The 13412-nt window shown below is 42.0% G+C and overlaps 1 protein-coding gene across 3 annotated transcripts in view; it reads right to left on the reverse strand.

Annotated features, from left to right (window-relative positions):
* RIC8B (RIC8 guanine nucleotide exchange factor B) overlaps positions 1-10473 on the reverse strand; it is a 96762-nt gene extending 86289 nt beyond the window's left edge. For all 3 annotated transcript variants that reach the window (XR_006607833.1, XM_004743074.3, XM_004743068.3), the window contains exons 1-2: positions 10419-10473; positions 1911-1958 (exon numbers count right to left, since the gene is read on the reverse strand). The gene's annotated coding sequence lies outside the window, so the exon portion shown is untranslated. The remainder of the gene's footprint in view (positions 1-1910; positions 1959-10418) is intronic.
* Between the last annotated feature and the right edge of the window lie 2939 nt (positions 10474-13412).

Genomic DNA, 13412 nt, shown 5'->3' on the forward strand with positions numbered 1-13412 from the left:
TCAATAAATATTTTTTGAGTACCTATTATGTGCTGTTCATTCTAGATGTTGAAGATATAAATATTAGTATCTATCATTGGAGTGTGCAGAGTTTATCAATGAGAGACATTAATATATAATTGAAAGATAATGGGGAGCACCTGGGTGGATCAGTGGGTTAAGCCTCTGCCTTGGGCTCAGGTCATGACCTCAGGGTCTTGGGATGGAGCCCTGCATGGGGCTCTCTGCTCAGCAGGGAGCCTGCTTTCCCTCCTGCCTACTTGTGATCTCTCTCTCTCTCTCTCTCTGTCAAATGAATAAATAAAGTCTTAAAAAAAAAGAGAGAGAAACTATGTGCAATCATAATGTTAGAGATTTACATAGAATTTTATGGGAACACTGAAGAGGGCTACTCCATCATGACAGAATGTCAGAGGAAGCTTCCTGAAGGTGTTCCTGGAGCTGAGCAGGTGAAAAGAGGAAGTGGTATACAAGAAGGAGAGGGCATTCTAGGTAGAAAACAACTTGTGCAAAGTTAGGAAAAAAGAGACAGAGGGATGTGGATGCGTATGTAGCTGGAAATACTTCATATGACTAAGGCATAAAATATAATATAGTACTGGACAGATATCAGATGACTGGACATGTATAATATCATGTTAAGATGCCTGACCTTATTCTATAGGCAAAGAAAGTCACTCATGGGTTTTAAAGTTGGGAGTGACAAGATCATATTGTTGTTTTAGAATTAGGGACAGTGGACTGAAAAGACACATAACTGGAAAAAGCAGGAACAGTCAGGAAACTGGTACAGTAACTCAGGTGAAGGCTTGAATTAGGTCAGGGATTAAGAAGATAATGAACTGAAGGAGTCTTAAGAGGTAGAATGAGCAAAATATAGACATACATGGGGGTGGAGGTAAATAAAGGGATGATTTCAACATATTATCAAACCATTCCCAGCAGAGCCCTGGATTTAAGCTATTTTTTCAGCAGCAGTGATAGGTTTTCACTGGTTCAGTCATATTCTCTCACTTGGTCTTGATATTTATATGGCCAGGGATAAATGTAGGGGCCCAGCAAATGCTCAGGGGAATCTGGTGAGCTCCTCCTTTAGCATCATGCTCTAATCAGCTAAGTAAAGCAACCACAGGAAACCCCAACAGGTAAACATAACATTACATGGTCTTATCTCTTATGCACCCTTTCTTTATTTTTATTTTTATTTTTTTATTGATTTTAGAGAGAGGGAGACGGGGAGAGAGAAACTTAAGTAGGCACTATGTGCCCAATGTGGAAATCGACACAGGGCTTGATCTCATGACCCTGAGATCATGCCCTGAGCCAAAATCAAGAGTCACACACTTAACTGACTGAGCCACCCAGGCACCCCTCTGATCCACCCTTTCTTATAACTCCTCCGCTGGTGAGGCTCTTGACTCCATTTTCCTCTATGCCTGTGAAGTCAGTGACCAAGACAATTGCTGACAATATAAATAACTGCCAGTCCAGGAAACAATGTGTGGTTGAGGGGCAGCACCACGAACAGCTGCTTTCCCAAAACCTAATCCATAAAGCCAAGTTTCCCAATATTAGCAATGCATTTTTGGGCAGCCTACATTTCTGCCACCAAATAAAGTCAATTTCTGGAGGTGAGGAGACATGGGAAGAGTCCCCTCTAAACTCTTCCCATTTCCCTGATTTACGCAAGAATAATGGTCCTGTGAGGATGAAACAGAGAAATTTGGGTGTAATCCATACCACCCCTGGCACTGTCGTCTTCTCAGAGTTCCTAAAAACAAACTGAAGGAAAACCAAAAACTAAATAATCACCAGATGAAAACAAGTTCACTCTTTAGAGTCCATGAATGAAATACACACACACACACATATACATACAAACACACACACACACAAACACCAAAGCTTACCTTTCTTTTATCTTCATCTGTTGATTCAAATTTGAAAGTAGCCCTATGCTGAGGGGGAAAAAAAGGGAAACAATGTCATTTTAAATATACAGATTTTTAATTTTGGTTATATTTAAAAACATGTCTGTAGAAATGTTGCCTTCCCACATTGTATTTCAACAATCATATTAAAGGAAGAAAGATTAGCATGTAAGTAAATAATTACAAAGCAGTATGAAAGCCTACAGCAGAAAAACAGACAAAAAGAACAGAGTACCAAGCCATTAACTTTGCCTGAGGAAATCTGGAATACTTTGCACAGAATATAGAGCATTTGAACTGGATCCTAGGGGCTGAATAGGAGTTTGCTGTAAGGACAGAAACAAAGGCTCAGATGTGTGAAATGCTATGATATATTTGTGAAATAAACAGGTCTGTCAGAATGAAATACAGGACACATGTGAGGGGATGGGAAAGTGGAGAAAGAGAATGGAAAAATAAAATGGACAGAAATTTGGAAGGGTCTTCAGTGTTGCTAAGACCCAATGTTGCTTTCTTTTTTCATACGCACTTAGAAATGATCAGAGAATTGTAGACAGGAAAGAGATTTAAGAGACTGGTATTTCAGAAAAGTAATTCTCTAAGAATTAAGGTTTAAATTATTGCTCCACCACTAACTAGTGGAGCAGATAATAAAATCTTTATTAGTGGATTTCTCTTGTGAAAAGAGGGAATACCTAGTTCACAGAGCTGCTGTGAGGGTTAAAATAGCTAAGGCATATAACATACATCTCAGTGCCTGGTGCTGAGTAAACACTCAGTAAATATTAGGATTATAATGATGATGATGCCAATGATATTGATAAAAAAAAATAACTTGAAGAGAACAGAGCGCCAGGAATCTTTAAATTTCCGATCCAAATGATTGGCAACACTGTTTTCCTTTCTGTAGCTGAAACAGAGGATGGAGTAAGTTACTTGCCCATTGTCAACAGAAAGAAACAGTGATATTACCCAAAATAGAGCACAAAGCTTCTCATTCCCTTTCTCAGGTTTTATTCAGGAGAATCAAGTGCTCTTATGAATCTTAAGTTTTCCTTTAAAAAAATATCCACTGAACATCTCTGCCTTTCTTTTGTATTTTTCTCATTGGCCACAATGACATTTATTGGCAACTCATCAGGAGTTAAGTACACAAAGTACCAAAGACATCTTGATTACAGGTGGTTCTATGTTGTCAGTTTTACAGAAGAAGCAATTTTTGAAATTAAATGAGATGGAGAATGTTGACAGAGAAGCAGTTCTGAAGAAATGGTCAGGGGGAAGACTTAGAGGTAAGAGACAAGGCTGTTCAAAGAAACTGGAAAGAGGCTGCCTCACATATGGTTTGTGAAACAATTAAAATGGATGATGTCAGGTGGTAAGATGGGCTTGAATTTAAAAATTTATACCTGATCTAGCAGATAGGTGACAGGCAACTAAAGGAAGATTCTGAGGTAGGTATAAACAATAGAGCATTCTGGAAGAATATTTTGGGCAGCTGCTTACAGGCCAGATCAAAGGAGACCAAGACTGAGGACATAAAGCCTTCTAAGAAATAGGCATCAATAATCCAGGTGTGCTATTGCTGGCAGCAGTATAAACTGAAATAAACTCTAAAAGTGAAAGTAATTTGGCATCATATACTAGAAAATATAAAAATATTCACATCCTTTGACCCAGAACTTCTACTCCTAGGAAGTTTATCCTAATGAAGTCATCCAGAAGGAGAGAAAAATTATATACATAATCATATTTGTTGCAGAGTTATCTAATATTATGGAAGAAGGAGACAGTCTGAATATCCAACAACAGGAGACTGAGGAAATAAACTGCTGTGCATCCACTGATAAAATTTTACATTGCAATTACAACAAAAGATAGCTAAAAATATCTTAACAACAATGTAAGATTACTTATAATGGCATCAAGTGGAAAAAAATAGTAAAACACCAAGCTAGATGTCTATGGTGACAGTACATGTTTAAGTACATGGATGCATTCGAACAAAGGCTTGAGTGTTAAAATGCAAAAATAAAAGCAACTGTATAGCGGTGGTAGGATTTCTGGTGAGGTCTGACAAGTTCCATTGTTGGTATATTATTTTCATAATTAAAAGGGAAATTTAAAAAATGAAAAAAAATGAATGAATGAACATGGAAAGAAAAAGAAAGAAGAGAGAAAGGAAGAACAAGTTGTAACTCCGAAGTCTGTAACTCAGGAATTTATAGGCAAGGCTTAATAAAAACTAACTTTAGATAAAGAAGCAGCAGACATCAGGCTAAAGTTTTAAACTGAAGCATAATAAAAGTCCAATACATATGATAATAAATTGCACTCAGAGACCAAGAAAGCTGATTTTTTCCATTATATGTGAAATATTAAATTCATAAATTATCTGGGATAAATGAACCTGGTTGCCAATATAATGGTTCTCCTCAACTTTTTCTGGCATTTGTGTTAAAGGAACAGAGAAAGAAATCATCTTTTGGAAAAACCCTCATTAAGTTATAAAAATATCTTTCAGACAATTTCTACATAGAATTCATCTTTTAAGGTGATAATTTAGAATAGTACCAAGGACTAAATTTTCTGTTGCTTTTAAATGCAAGGCTGATCCAGTCATAAAACCAGAACATTAACAAAGAAAGAGAGAAAAGCTTTCAAAAGCCCTAACTAGCATGAGGGCTTAATTTAATTAGAAAATATACTCGCATATGAGGCAATACAAATTGAATTTTGAATGTGCCAATCTATTCAGAAGCTCAGCCCTCTATGATTATTTGGATCCAAAGATGTTGGCTTCTCTAGGGCTGGTTTCTTTTATACAACTTAGATTGTACCTAATCTGTTTAGTACTTCTAGCCCTTATTCTATACCTTTTCAAAGGCTGAAAGGGAAGGGATGGGGAACTAGCATTTCTGGCTGTAAATACCTTTATAGAACTGCTAGCCAAGAGCCAGCCACCTCACCTTCTTTATATGCTTAATTTCCAGATGAACAGGAGCAACAAGTCAAATATAAACTAAAGAGTAAAACCATTGTTCAATTTAGAGACCAAGTAAACTAGGAACAGCTCTGTGATAGACCAGATTTTTAAGAGGACTCCTCCCTGGGTTTTATATCCCATGAGTAGGCTCTAAAAAGCTCAGGTTTAGGAGTTAGACAGCACTGGGTTTGAGTACAGTCCTGTTGTTTACTAAAAGTGTGACCTTGGTCAAGTTATCCAACTTTACTACCTGTCAGAGTTTCCTTATCTTTTATGTATGGCACCTTGCACATTGCAGGTGTTCAATAAGTGGCCACTATTGTTATTATAGCATGGCCTATGATGTGGCATCTAGCCAAATACTGACCTACTAGAGAACTAGGAGTCATTTCATATTTTAGAAGATATACTCAAACAGTACTGATACAAGGGAATTAGCTACTACTGGGCGTGTGTGTGTGTGTGTGTGTGTTGTGCTGTATTTCACGAATAGAGATTATTCCTAGAACTAACCGCCAGTAACCGCCAGTTACTGAGAATTATAAGTCTGGAAACAAGAACAAGGTATAACAAAAAACAACTCACTAAACATGCTCCTCTGCAAAAAATCTGTGGAACAAGCTCAAAGAGTCAGAACTTAACCTCAAACTGGAAAGCAAAAAGTCCTCTGACATGGTCCAGGATATTTACATACCCTATTCAAATGTGTAGCCTGTATTTCTAGAACTGGCTCAATATTAGGGTCCCTATCCATCAGGTTCTTCTAGCACATAAATGAAGACCTTGCTATGATCAGTATCATTTTCTTTTCTTATGAGGAGTACTCTTGGAGACCTACCTACTTCCCCAAATCTTATATAACTTTTATCTTTAATTTAGTCATAAATTTGTCATATTTCCAAAATGGAATCCTGTTGGAAATTGCTATGGGATAATCATAAATCCAGGTAGTCTCTCCGGCTACCAAGCCATCTCTCTATCATCATAGTTGATGACTCTAGGCTCAGTCTCTTCACTTATTAACTAAAGGGGACAGATCCAATTACCTTTGAGATTCCTTCCAGTCTAAATATCCTCTGATTCAGGGAGCTAAGATAATACTGTATATCTCAGGGCCATTGATCACTGTTCTGATAATCCTAACAACACCATAAAGGTGGTAATCTCTCTACTATATCTGTTGGTTTTTTTAAAAAGATGTTTTTTATTTATTTTGACAGAAAGAGAGAGAGCACACGAGTGGGGGGCGTAGGGGGAGAAGAGGCAGAGGCAGAGGGAGAAGCAAACTCCCCACTGAACAAGGAGCCTGATGTGGGACTTGATCACAGGAATCTGGGATCATGACCTGAGCTGAAGGCAAATGCTTAACTGACTGAGCCACCCAGGCCCCCCTCTAGTAAATCTGTTATCAGAACAAGACTTGAAGGAGGAGGAGGCTGGACAGCCTACACTAGACCAATCCATATGTCAAATAATTAATAGCTCACTCTATAACTGGAGTGGAGGTGATTAGGACCCAACGGTAACCAAAGGAAGTACTGTATTGGTCCTGAAAACATTTTTCTCTTCTGTGCTCAAAAACACAGAATAGACAGGGTAAAGGCAACATGACCTTGCACAAAGAGTCCTGATATGGAATCCAAAGAATATGGATATGGAATCTGCCACTTCTAGCTATATACGCCCTTGAGCCCATAGGTAGTCACTTGTCTTTCCTATTCCCTGTGAAAGAGAATACTTCTATCTTTCTCATAAGTAATAATGTAAGAGAATTATACGTGATGACGTGTGAAAATGCTTGGGATAGATAATACATAGAACATAGCAAGCACTCAGTGAAGGTTAACAGGTGAATTGAGACAAATGAAAAAGAGTAACCATTCTCTCTATTTGTTTTTTAATACTTTCCTATGCTAGGTCAACTTGCATTATGCCCTTGAGAAACAGACAAAATTTCATTTTTTTTCTGGGATAGATGGCTCTTCCCTCTCCCCCAGAATAACAAGGGTCAGGGAATGAAGGAAGAAGGCTTAAAAATTAGAGTCTCAGTAATACAGTAGAAATTAGATGTTGTTACCTGGAGCCAGATAGGTAACTATGCTCTAAACAAGGTACAAGGTATTTTGCTATCCATTAGAAAATATAAGTGTCAAGGAAAAAGAAAGGCTAGAGTATACTCCCCTAATTTTTTGTTAAATCAGGCTACATCAACTCAGTGCTGCAGGTTTAACTCCTGCCTTCCTCACTGCCAGGTACTGTTTTAAGTGCTTTAGACATAAAACTCACTTAATCCTGACAACAAACCTATGCTGTAGGTACTATTATTGTCCCTGTTTGACAGGTGAGGAAACTGAGCCACAACAAAGTTATGTAACTTGTCCTAGGCCACATAGATGGTGAGTTAAAAATCAGAGTCCAGGCAGTCTGGCTCCAGAGCCTGTGCTATGCCCACAAAACGTCCTCAGTACCTTGATCACTAGAACTATAACTCACTGAGTAAGCACCTCCTAGGTGCACTGTGTTCAGTGTACAGCATTAAACTTCAGTTAATTTAAGCCACATGATAACTTAGGTAATAGTATCCCTATTTTACAGATTAGTAAGCCAAGACTCAGGCTTAAAATAACATCCATAGCCATGAAGCCAATAAAAGGCAGATTTTGAACCAAGATTTATCTGACTCTAAATTCTACCTTCTTTCTACTATCTGGCAGGAAGAGCCCATTAAACATGCTCTCTGCAAAAATCTGTGGAATGAACTCAAAGAGTTGGAACTCAACATCAAACTGGAAAGCAAAAAGTCCTCTTACATGGTCCAGGCTATTTACATACCCTACTCAAATGTGTACACTGTGTTTCTAGAACTGTCCCAAGTTCTAGCTTTATTAGAGAAACAAGGTAGCATAAAGAACCTCATCATCCCCCAAATAACCTGTCACTTTCCCTATACATCGTTTATTTCCATTTCTTGGTTAGACTCTTCAATGTCCCTAAACATTTCTCAAATCTACTTTTCCAGATGAGGAAAATGAAGCACACAATATTCAGCTACTTTTTAAGGGTTTTAAGACTCCATATCCCATACAGCTGGGTAATTTCACCTCCCCATTTTTATCGCCAGACCACCAGTCATACTTCCCCTTCCTATTCATCTGCCTCCAAGGTCTCCCTTGCCTTGACGGGCAAAGCCCCATTGTCAATATGAACCTTAGCTATTTTCTTTGTACGCTAGCCCTACTATAATCAGCATTAAACATGAGAGCTCTCGGGGCGCCTGGGTGGCTCAGTGGGTTAAGCCGCTGCCTTCGGCTCAGGTCATGATCTCAGGGTCCTGGGATCGAGTCCCGCATCGAGCTCTCTGCTCTGCAGGGAGCCTGCTTCCTCCTCTCCCTCTCTCTGCCTGCCTGTCTGCCTGCTTATGATCTCTGTCTGTCAAATAAATAAATAAAATCTTTAAAAAAAAAAAATGAGAGCTCTTTTCTGAAGGAGCTGACTGATGGGGCTTGTGTCAAATCAGAGCATTCTCAGGCATGGCTCAAAGAGTACTTCATCAGGAATACCACCTTAAATAATATACACCGGGCACTATAACTTTATAAAACATTCCCAATGTGAAAGGAGAGCTGGAGATGTCCAGAAGCTAAGCTCTGACAGCACCTGGCCAGGAGTAGTTAGTGGAAACCAACCTGGAGGGAGATCAAGGAGAGGAAGAGATAAACTCAAGGAATCAAATCTGGAGTTCTGGTCAGCTTAGACATGAAGGGAAGGAGAAATACTGAAGAAAGTGGTAAGATCCAGTTGGGGGGGTTTTCCCTCCTCCCTTCCCTAAAGAAGAAAGTTCCTATTTTTATTGCTGGATATCTGGCATATAGTAATTGCAAAATAAATACTCATTGATTCAACACTCTTTCTTTTGAAAATCAGTTTTTGGTAGCTGCCTCAATTTCTTTTTGGAAAGGAGTTACAAATCGGGTTAAATGAAATTAATCTCCACAATATGTACACCTATGCCCTTAAATGAATTTCTCCTAAATTAGGCAGATACGCAATAGTAAAGCATATCAGAGAGTGGAAGAGCAAGATACAAACAGAATTTAATCAAGCCACACATCCTCCCAGAGAAAGCAACATAGTAGTGTAGAAAGAGCTGTCAGACAACCTATATTCAAATCCCAGCCCCATCTCTCAGTGACTGTGTGGACTTAGGGCAACCTTATCCTAAATGTCATTTGGGAAATGGGGAATACCACCACCTTCCTCACAGGGTTTTTGGGAAGATGAAATGGAAATGAAGGTGTCTTATCTTTGGATCTTCTCCACCCAGGGCAGAAACAGCACAATGGCAGCTCAGTCATACAAAGTACAATAAAGTGCAGTGGTGGGCACAAAGCAAACACAGAAGGGGAAACTATGAGTGGGAGCAAGTGAAAGGAAGAAGATGCGGTATCTAAGGTGAGACTTGGTGTTGGCTGTTTTCACACTAGTGAAGAGTCAGTCAATTCCTATAAAGTAGTCTCCTAAATGAAGAATAAAGGTGTGATGTGCTACCTTTTGTAGTGCGCATGTAAAATTCCTGGAAGGAGAAGTAATGGAGAGCTAACGGTTCTTGGAGGAAACATTCAGAGAAGTGACTGGGATTTATAACAAGATACCTTTTTACTGCACAGTTGTTAAGTGGAAAGAACAATTAATGTTGGTTTGAAGACCTAGGTTGGAATCCCAGCTCACAAGGATGACCTTGGGCAAGTTACTTAACAGAAACAATCTCAATTGCAAAACGAAGATAAAACCTCACAGGACTGCTGTTGAGATTAAATGAGATGATGGATGGGAAAGCTGTTAATCCGATACATGTAATAGGTATTATTCGGAGTCAGAACCTACCCCCCAATTTACAACATAGTATGTCCATGACCTTGGCATGATTTCAGTTCTTAACGCCTCGGTTTTCTCATCTATAAAATGGGAAGGATGCTACCATCTACCCTATAAACACCCTGAGAATCAAGTTTGCCCATACAGGAGACATCAAGCCTTGAAAGTGTGCGGTGCTGTAGGCATACAAAGAATTGCCATCGTGGCTGATAGGTTTTATGCCTATCAAGGGCCGTGTTTAAGCACGGAAACACGGATTTTCATGCTATACAGGTGAGGAAGCCTCGCGTGCATTTAGGCATCCCAGAGCGGGGCACAGGGCACAGACGCACATCTACGGATTCCGGGGGGTGTGACTTGCACGCTTGGGAGGAGGACCACAGGACAGCCTGCTGGGCCAGAATCAGAGGAGTGGGGCGCCAGAGTGGGGGCAGGGGGGGGATGCAGGATGCACGGACGGGGAAGGCTGGGGGCACAAACACGCATGCCCAAGCCCGGAAACGTTTTCGGGGGAGGAGTAACGCGCATCCCCCGGAATGAAGGGGTGTTGGGAGGGATGCGAGGTGCAAGCCCCGAGGGGCGGCCCGGGGGTGCTCTACCGCACGCCCGGGTCCAGGGCTCTTTACCTTATCGCTGTAATCCCTCAGGACCCGCTCGATAGCCCCCGCCCCTCGCCGGCCCGGACCGAATGTAAAAGGGCGCTCGTCCTCATCCATGGCCGCAGGTGGGGGGGGAGCCGCGGCCGCTTTCTGCGCGGCCCAAGCCGCTGCCTCCAGGTAAACGCCTCGCGCCCCCGCTCGCTCGCTCGTTCCCAGCTTCCCTCCTTCCCTCCTTCCTCGTCCCTCCCTCCTGCCTCCACCCAGCCAGCCTCCGCCGGGCTGGGCCGACGTCACCGCCCCTCAATTCAACTTTCACCCCCGCGAGACGTTCACGTCCCCCATGAACCACCGGGCGCCTCGCGGCCGCCCCCGTCAAGGCCCAAAGGACTCTATAGAGGCCTGACGAGCGGCTTCCTCTCTGAGGCGGGGAGTCACGAATCCCGAGGCCCTGGCTTACTCTCAAGCCTCTCCCTCCCTCGGAGAAAAGTCCAGCCTTTTAAGTGGCGCTATTGCAGACAGAACTGTTTTTCTCTCCTGACTCCTCCTCTATGAATCATTCTTCCTCAGCTGACGAGAGCGACCCGGCTCTTCTCCTCCCCTCTAAGAGGCACCACAGCACACTAAATGGACTTACAATTCTTGATGAGCTTTTGCGGTTGTGGGGGCATTCCCCTCTTCCATTCATCAAGTATTAAGCCGATACGTGTGTTGAAAAACGGAGCAACTCAATGCTAATAGTGCGCGTCTGGGAGGGAGGCTCTGTTTAATCTAGTAGTCTGCGCAGTGAAGCACAGCGTGGTTAGATAGAAATGTCTATTTACGTGTTCGTAACGCTGCTAGAAAAGGCTGTGATTGTCTGCGTGAGGCTGGGTATGGTCCAGGAGAAGTGGCCGAACACAGGACAGAGACTGGGAGGTCCCGTCGGGTTCCGGGCCCGACTCGAGTAGCCGGCGCCGGCGAGGAGACCGTTAGGGGGAGGGTGTAAGCGTCGGCTCTGGCCTCATTTTTGTTCCTATCGAAGGCTGACTGTCCTGCCTCTAAGCCTGGCTGGTCTGGGCAGGGGTGAGCCAGTCGCGGAAACTGGCAACCCTTGGTGGGGAACACACGCCCGAGCACAGGTTTAATTGCCTCTTTTGCTCTGTTTAGCGGTTTCGGTCTTGTCTGAAACTCTGTCCCTTCCTCCCCTTGTTTGCGGGTCTTTGTTACGTATTCAGCCGCAGTATGTTAATGTGGTCGGATTGGTTGGAAAAATTGCTAGGCATTATCGAGATAAACGGTCACCCCCCCCCCTTTAGTAATAGTGGCTGCCACGTATCGTCGGGCCTGCGGGGTGAGCTCAGACTCCGAGGATAGAGTAGGCTTGATCGCCATTGGAAGGTTCTGATTCTCGCGACACCGCAGATTTTTGGCGGACGGAGGGAAGCAAAAGAACCCCGATAGGTTAAGTAATTTGTCCTCAGTCCACATTGACTATTTGTGTAAATAGGGATTAGTGATGATGCTTAAATACGGGTTCTTTTCCCCCAAAGAGACAGTTTCTGCTCTACACCCTCCAGTCGGTGTAATAATACTGATGGTTTGTCCCTAGTGACTGATAAGTGGCGATGGCGGGAAAAAGTGAACGGTGACAGATGCATCAGGTTTTGCTCAATGTTGATTTACTATGAGCCAGGGTTCCTGGTAAGTTACATGCTTATCACACCTGTGGTTCCTATCAGTCGGTTGTGTCTAACAAAGTCCACAAGTACTTGAGAACCCTGCGTTGTGGCGGGGCAATCTTCAACTAAAGGTCAGTTTTACTGCTCAGGTGTAGCGTACAGTGGGCCCAAATAACGCCCTGCTCGTGGGGGCTTCCAGTTAGTGCTGAACCCTTTGAGGGAGGTACTGTTCTTTGCCTTTTTTTTTTTTTTTTTTTTTTTTTTTTTTTTTCTTATCTCACTTTAAGATGAAAAAAACAGTCTTGGAGCGGTAATAGGAGTAATGTTACCAAAGAGTGGGCAATTGGAAACCAACCTGAATCTATACTCTTTGCTCTCCCAAAGCTATTGTAGAGAATGAGTGAATTTCCCGAGGAAATTCCGAGTGAATTTCCGGAACAGGAAATCTGTTCCTCTCCATCAATTATTCTATTTCTTATATGTGTCAAGATGCGTGCTTAGCTTCTGGGAATTGGCGATTTATTAAAAAAGGAATATGGAATCTAAGCTCAAATGGAGCTTTTGGTTCTTTCTGTGGACTATACTTTTCATGCGGCATTATGTGAGCATATTTGTGAGCGACAGGGCCCTGGAGTGCATTGCTGTGCCCATAATAAAACTAATTCAAAAAAGGATTTTCATCTATCTTTGAAATCAAAAAGTACAGTTCTGGGGTGGACTGAGTGGCTCAGTGGGTTTCCATCTTCCTCCCTCCAACCAAGTCTCTGGCCTTCAGCTCGGGGGGGGGTACTGATCCAGGGTCCTGGGGGATGGCTTTGAGCACCCACATCGGGCTCTCCACCTCAGCGGGGAGCCTGCTTCCCCTCTCTCTGTCTCTGTTGGCCTCTCTGCCTATTGTGTGATCTCTGGTCAAATGAAAATATAGTAAAATCTTAAAAAAAAAAAAAAAGTACAGAGAAGTTCTTAGAGGTGTTTTGCCGAATGGTTTAAAATAAGCTACTTTTCTCTTGATAATAGTAATTATCTTGCAATTGTTTTTAACAGTGTACCAAAACATTTTAAGATACACTGTCGCAATGGATTATGAGAAGGTTACTGTTGCATTTATAGATAGAAAACGCTCAGACCAAAAATGGCAGCTAGGGTAACAAGAGCTAGGACTCTAAACTGAGAGCTTTAAGGTAACAGTATTTGGGTTGCCTACTAGTGGGTCCTATTTAATGCCTTTGGGTAAACCATATATTTATGTGGGAACAAAGGGCACCATGACAGGCTACTAAACAAGCATGAAGTATCAGAGTTGAGATGTTTCTTTTATTAGAATTTTTAAAAAGACTTTATTTGAGAGAGAGAGGAGAGAGCA

Source organism: Mustela putorius, unplaced genomic scaffold, assembly GCF_011764305.1.
Source record: "Mustela putorius furo isolate JIRA1106 unplaced genomic scaffold, ASM1176430v1.1 tig00000738_pilon_pilon_pilon, whole genome shotgun sequence".
NCBI classification, from domain to species: Eukaryota; Metazoa; Chordata; class Mammalia; order Carnivora; family Mustelidae; genus Mustela; species Mustela putorius.